Here is a 7,209-nt window from a genome sequence, read left to right as displayed (position 1 = left end):
TACGTGCAGCAGCCTCACCATCCTGGAAGTTCAGGTAAAGACTCTGAAATCTGACATTTCACACTCTTCTAGCTGCTTCTCTCCAGTCAAGGTGTCACAAGGACCCTCTGGGCAGGGCAGTCTGCTTGAAGCTAATTGCTTTACAGTAGCCTGGGAACATACAGATCTCTTTGGATTGTTTATTTCCTTGTTGCTGTTGTTCAACTTCTTATCCTGAAATAATTTGGATCTGCAGCAACATCCAAAGTGTCCCTGTAATCATCCATTTCCCTCTAATGTCAGCATCGTACACACCATGGAACCTTGATCAATATGAAAGAGAGTAGCATGATACTGTGAGCCATGTTCCTTACTGGGAGTCGTGAGATTGGTTCCTCAAGTTTGAATGCTTTAGCCAGGTGTGGTTGCACATGACTGCAATTCTGGCACTAGGCAGGGGGATGACTGCAATTCTGGCACTAGGCAGGGGGATGACAGGAATTCTGGCACTAAGCAGGGGAGATGACAGGAATTCTGGCACTAGGCAAGGGGATGACAACAATTCTGGCCCTAGGCAGGGGGGTTGCTATTGTGAGATCAGACTGATCTATATAACAAAAAGACCCTGTCTCAAAAAACAAAACAGTAACAACAAAATAATGGTAGTAATATAGCTCAGTGGTATACATACTTAAATAAATAGCATGCAAAGTCTATGCTAGTCTATACTGAAATATTAAAAGATGATAGTTACAAAATATAGTGGAAAATACAAACATGGTGGTGTATACTTGAAATGTAGCACCCTAGACCTGGAGCCAGGAGGTTCAAGAGTCTAAAAAAAAAAAAAACTTCAGCTACCTGGATTCTTGAGGTTCCTAGGCTACATGAGCTCTCATCTCAAAACAAATAAGGAAAAAACTCAGGGAAGCAAACATCAAAAAGCGTAGTTTATGTTTACACTGAAATCCCCCCATTCTCTGTTCTTCCCATTAACCCCTCTCACTCCCCAGGAGTCCTCTGTGTTACTGCTCTGTACTTCTAAACCAGCACTGTCCAGTACTAATACAGTAAGGACTGCATAGCATTTTAAATTTTCTACCACAGTATTAGAAAGAAACGGGTGACAGGGCTTGAGAGATGGCTCAGCAGTTAGACGTTCTTCTTGCACAATGTCAAAGGTCACATTGAGCATCCTAGCCCCCACATAAGAAGACACCACCCCAAGAACACCTGAATCCACACTCTGGAGCTGATACTTGGAAGAGACAAGGGAATTGTTCTACTTTTATGGCTTCCAGTTTACTGAGAAAACATGAGACCCAAGTTCACGGAGAGATCCTGACTCAGAGGAATAGGCAGAGCAATACAAGAGGACACCAGATACCGTCTTCTGGTCTGTGTGTCCATGTACACACACCCACATGAACACGTAAGTGCCTACACAAACACACCAATAAAGAAAGCAATGAATGAATAAATACATGCAATTTAAAAATAGAAATAGGTGATGTTAATTTTAAGGGTTTTCTTTTATTTCACTCAATGCACTGAAAAAAATCTATCTTTTCATCTCAATATGGAACAGATTTTTAAAAAGTCACTAGGGAGTGTTCACACTCTTTCATTGTAAGTCTTACTGTTGTGCCCACGTCGCAAGACCCCCAAGCAAGACCACCACAGAGCCAATATCCGATGCAAAACACAAATGGGTTTATTGATAACAAGCAAGCTCGGGCTTGGTCCGAGTCTAACATCCAACACAGCAGGTGGAGGAGGACGGCCCCAAGCACTCACTTTAAGGGGTTTATATAGGAAAGGTTTACATGCAGCTTGGGATTGGATGAGGGGGCTAAGGGTGAGGCAGTTCTTTGAAGTTACAGTTACTGGCTGAACTATAAGCATGAGGTTACTGATGGCTAACAGGATTCAGGGTATTTATAGATACAAAAATTTTTACTCCCTATGTCCTGCTTTTGTTGAACCCAGAATATATACATTCAGATTTATTGTTCCAGTTCTACTCTTCTCTGAGTTCAACTTCTGGTCAATTGAGCCCATTACTCCTCATATCTTGCTTTGCCAAGTCCAGGATACATAGATTTATTGTCCCAGCCTTGTAAGTTCAATTTCCAGTCACTTCTAAAACTGCTAGTCAGCAAATACCTTTGGAGGAGGGGAGGGGGAAGCGTCTCTCAAGATGGCTACTGATTTTTCCCTTTCATTACAAATTCAGTGTGCAATTTACATTTATAACTTATCTCAGCCCTGACCGGCCACATCACAGGAGCTCATGTGGGGCTAGGGGATACTTCCTGTGACCTGCAGCACATCTCCCATAGGTCTTTGTTTATCTGTCTACCCACAAATGATTACATATGGTAACTTTGCAATTTTCTTCTTGGATAGCACACTTTATCTAGGTGAGTGTGTAGTTTAGGTGGAACAAATGTATGTGTTTTATTAAACCATTTCTCTATACACAGATTTTTTTCTGTTTCAAATATGGTTGAAAGGAGTATGCATTATACGAAAGCCTATATTCATATAAATGCTGTTGAGGATTAGAGTTGTAGGGTGAAGTTGGCTTGTCAAAGAACGTGATACTTTAAAAAATACTATAACTATGAAACAATAACAGTTTAAACAAATATAGCAATATGTATCTATATCTATCTATCTATCATCTATCTATCTATCAATCATCTATCAACTATCTGTCATCTGCTTCAAGTAATCATCTTAGAAAACAAACAAAAATTTCGGGAGAGCATCTTCCATTCCCTATACTGTCCCTGAAGTCTTTTTGTAGTCATTGATGACCTTGAACTTCTGATCTTTCTGCCTCTACTTCCCAAGTGCTGGGAATTGCAGGTGTGCACTGCCATGCTAGGTTTTGAAGCCAGGGCTTGGTCCATGCTGGACACTCCAGTGAGTTACACTCCAGTTCCTAAAAACCTAGATTTTTATCTCGACATGGTCCTTCCCATTTGGGTTTTGCTTTTTAAATTTGGCTGAAGAATCCAATTGAAGTGGGTGTGAGGGTGCACACCTGCAATCAAGCAGTCAGGAGGCTGGTGCATGAGGAGCAGAGCTGCAGACCAAACAAAGCAGATCAGAACCAGATTAAGCAAAGCACAGAGGCCAAGCAATTCTCATGAGGTTTCTGTTGGAAACCCAGTGATTTTTATGCTTATTCACCTCTCGCCTTTCCTCCCCCTCTCTTCTAGGAATCAGTGTCCTAACTTCCAGTTATCTTCTACTCCACCCTTGCTCTCATAATACTCCATACTCGTCACATGGCAGACTATGTATTCCAGCTTTCTCTAAGATTACCAGTAGGATTCACCTGCTCTGCTGCTGAACACCTTTCAGTCATTGCCTGGAGGGACTGCCTTTCTCCTGCCTTTGTCAACTCCTCCTCATCCTCTCTGTTTCAACCACACTGGCTGACTTCCTGTCTGCTTCTAGGACAGCTCGAGTTCTGCTCTCTGCACCTATTCCATGCCTGTTCCCTTTTTTAGGATCCTTCTCTCTGATGGTCTGAAGACCTGCCTCGTATCTTTCACTTTCCATCTTAAATTTGTTGTCTATAGCAACAATCTGTTTATCCCTAGTCCAGTTTATTTCTTGAGTAGCTTATTATAATCTACCCCTCATACCAGAATTAGTCACTAAATAGCATGCCATAGCTTAGGAGCCCACACAATGCTTGACTGGTAAAATCAGGGTCTGTGCTGGGATGGGAAGGATGAGCACAGGCCTGCTGCATTGCAAACCCAAGCTGTGCACCACAGATAGGAAGAGACATGAGATTTTCCCTCTAGGAAGTCAGAACGCAGCAGGGAATTCAAGTCCCCAGCAAGGGATTGCAGCAAAACCCAGTGAGCAAGGAGCAGCCCTGCTGCCACTACATTCTGAGGGACACAGGGAGAAGTTCTTGACCTTGTCCTCCTTTTCCCTTTTCTCTGGAAACACAAATCCTCAGCCTTACCATTGCTTAAATTCAATGTGGAATTAGGATGGCCAGATGGAGCATTTGGCAAAACTCAGTATGCACTTCGTTCAGATGTTCCTGGCATGAGCAGTATGGTTTGGTATTTAGCAGCAGTGAGAGGTCTTTCTTTGGGAGCATAAACAGTTCTTTATAAGAAGATCATCTTGGCTGTGGTGGATGTATCTCATTGTTAGAGTACTGGCTAAGTAGACATGAAGCCCTGGGCTGGATCTTCAGCACTGCAGAAACCCTGGGTGGTAGCACATACCTATGATCCCAGGACAAATGGGGGCAAGAGGATCAGAAGTTCAAAGTCACCTTCTATGAAAGGAATTTCAGGCCATCCTGTGCTACACAGTGAGACCCCCATCTCAAAACAAAATGAGAAAGAAAAACAAACAGTGATAACAATAGCACAAATCAAAATGGAAATGATTATCTTAACTCCATTTCACGAAACCTGATGTTATTAAATCTGGGTGATTCATCTGTCTTCCCCAAAAGACATGTAGAGGCACACCTTACACTCATTCAGATGGTCGTGATCCAGTTGATACTTTAGTCCCTAAAAGATTTGTGACATTATCTTATATCTTTAAGAAGTCCATATATGATATTAATTAACTAAATAATTGATTAATTAATATTGGACTTGGAGAGATAAGGATGAGCCCCAAAGTCATTTCCTTCTGGAAACCCTCTTGTTTGAACACCTCCCTTTAGTTGCCCGATTGTAGCTAGAGTTTTCCTGCCTGGCCCACAGTCAGGACAAGTCTCTCTCACCCGCCAGTCCCACAGCCACTCAGACCCAACCAAATAAACACAGAGACTTATATTGCTTACAAACTGTATGGCCGTGGTAGGCTTCTTGCTAACTGTTCTTATATCTTAAATTAATCCATTTCCATAAATCTATACCTTGCCACATGGCTCGTGGCTTACCGGCATCTTCACATGGGGCTTGTCATGGTGGCGGCTGGCAGTGTCTCTCTCACCCAGCTTCCTGTTCTCTCAATTCTCCTCTCTGTTAGTCCTGCCTATATTTCCTGCCTGGCCACTGGCCAATCAGTGATTTATTTATTGACCAATCAGCAACACATTTGACATACAGACCAAACCACAGCACTTCCCTTTTTTTTTTTCCAAAAGGAAGGTTTTAACCTTAACAAAGTAAAATTACATATAATTTGGGAATTTAGGCGTAGCCTCTCTTACTACTTCCTGCTGGAGGGGGCGCTGTAACTTATGGGGACACAAAAAATATTTTAGGAATATGGAGTAGTCCATGAGGGCGTATCGTCTGAGCCAGTTGCCTTGAAACGGTTCTGGATGTTGGATCATCTGGGCCATGGTGTCATCAGAGACCTTTCAGGTGGTCTTGGCTGGTCAAACGTGATGTATCTTAATCTGGAACAAATCCATAGCCTCTCGCTTTCTGTGGAAACAAAAGCAGAGCCTCCTTTCCAAAGCAACATATCCTTACATCCAAATTTTGAAGTCAAGGTACCTTTAAAATATACATTTTGGCATAACTTAACAGCTTTTGTAATCAAATGTTTTTCTTCAGTTACGAATATCAAAGAGAACATAATCCAGATTCTCTGTGTGGTAGCCATCTTTACGTGGCTTACTTTTTATATTAATTTTACGTCTCTTTAAAGACTTTATTTTTTAAAACTATGTATTTGTTTCTATAACTGTATATATCACCTTTTTTTGTCTCTTTCAAGCCTACGTATATTCTACACACATTTTAAACTATTACATCTGAATCTGTCTTATTGTGAATCTATTGCTTTAAACTGCAGCAGCTGTGGCTGCTGGCTCCACCCACCTCAGCTTCCCAACATGGCGGTGGTAGTTTACCACCAGCTCTGGGAGCTATCGTGGGTCTATGCTTTTATCCAAGCAGCATGTAGCCCAAAAACCTCTTTTTTTTTGTTTTGTACTATCAAAGGCTAAATCCACCACACAGCTTAATGTGCCACTTGCAGAGGCCTCATTCCCACCATACAGCAGGTCGCACGCCAGGAACCCACAAGTAGCTCAAACTAGCAGCTGCCGCTCATTTGAGAGAGACAATTAGGAAGCTGTTTTTAGCTCCGTTTTAGAATCTTTTCTCTCAGTTTTTAGGTGGAAACTCTTGCCACCACGTTGGACGCCATTTGTAGCTAGAGTTTTCCTGCCTGGCCCACAGTCAGGACAAATCTCTCTCACCCGCCAGTTCCACAGTCACTCAGACCCAACCAAATAAACACAGAGACTTATATTGCTTACAAACTGTATGGCCATGGCAGGCTTCTTGCTAACTGTTCTTATATCTTAAATTAATCCATTTCCATAAATCTATACCTTGCCACATGGCTCGTGGCTTACCGGCATCTTCACATGGGGCTTGTCATGGTGGCGGCTGGCAGTGTCTCTCTCACCCAGCTTCCTGTTCTCTCAATTCTCCTCTCTGTTAGTCCTGCCTATACTTCCTGCCTGGCCACTGGCCAATCAGTGATTTATTTATTGACCAGTCAGCAACACATTTGACATACAGACCATCCCACAGCACCCGATGGGAAAGTAGTTATGTCGTTCCTTGTATTACTCAGCTCCTGCACTCTGACCCTCCATGGACAATTTTTGTAACAACTGAAAGGTGCATCAGGGTATGGAGAAGCTTGCCTTCAGCTTTTTTAAGATTTCATATCATTGTGCAGCCTTGGCTGGCCTAGGACTCTCTCTGGAGAGCATGTTGCTATACTATGCAGAGATCTACGACCTCTGCCTCCCCAGTGCTGGGGCTAAAGGTGTGCACCACTGCACCCTACATTCTGTAAGCTTTTGGAAGCAGAGATTGGGGGCTGGATGCACTCTTTCAACTGTTCCATTCTGAGCATGGGCCACTAGTAAACATTTGTTAGAAAGATTTAGTTGAATGATAGAACAGTGGGTACAATTCACTTCTGTTCTTACTCCATGGACTTTGCTGGGATCCATACTCCATTATTCATTCTTTAGTGAAATTTATTCAACTGTAAGTTGAGAGGGTCGGTCCAGGTGTTTAAAGTCCCTCCACTCTCCAGCCATCTCAAAGTCAGCATGATCCCCAAGCCTAGAAGACTGGCCTAAAGTGAAACCCTTCCCTGCCACTTGGGAAATAACCCAGGGGCACATTATCAATGCTCCTATTTACTAATATTTTCCTATAGTCTGTTTACATCACTGTATAGATGCTATCTAGG

The sequence above is a fragment of the Peromyscus californicus genome, unplaced genomic scaffold (genome assembly GCF_007827085.1).
Source record: "Peromyscus californicus insignis strain IS unplaced genomic scaffold, ASM782708v3 Scaffold_3__1_contigs__length_106647218, whole genome shotgun sequence".
Taxonomy (NCBI): domain Eukaryota; kingdom Metazoa; phylum Chordata; class Mammalia; order Rodentia; family Cricetidae; genus Peromyscus; species Peromyscus californicus.
This window is presented reverse-complemented; position numbering follows the sequence as displayed.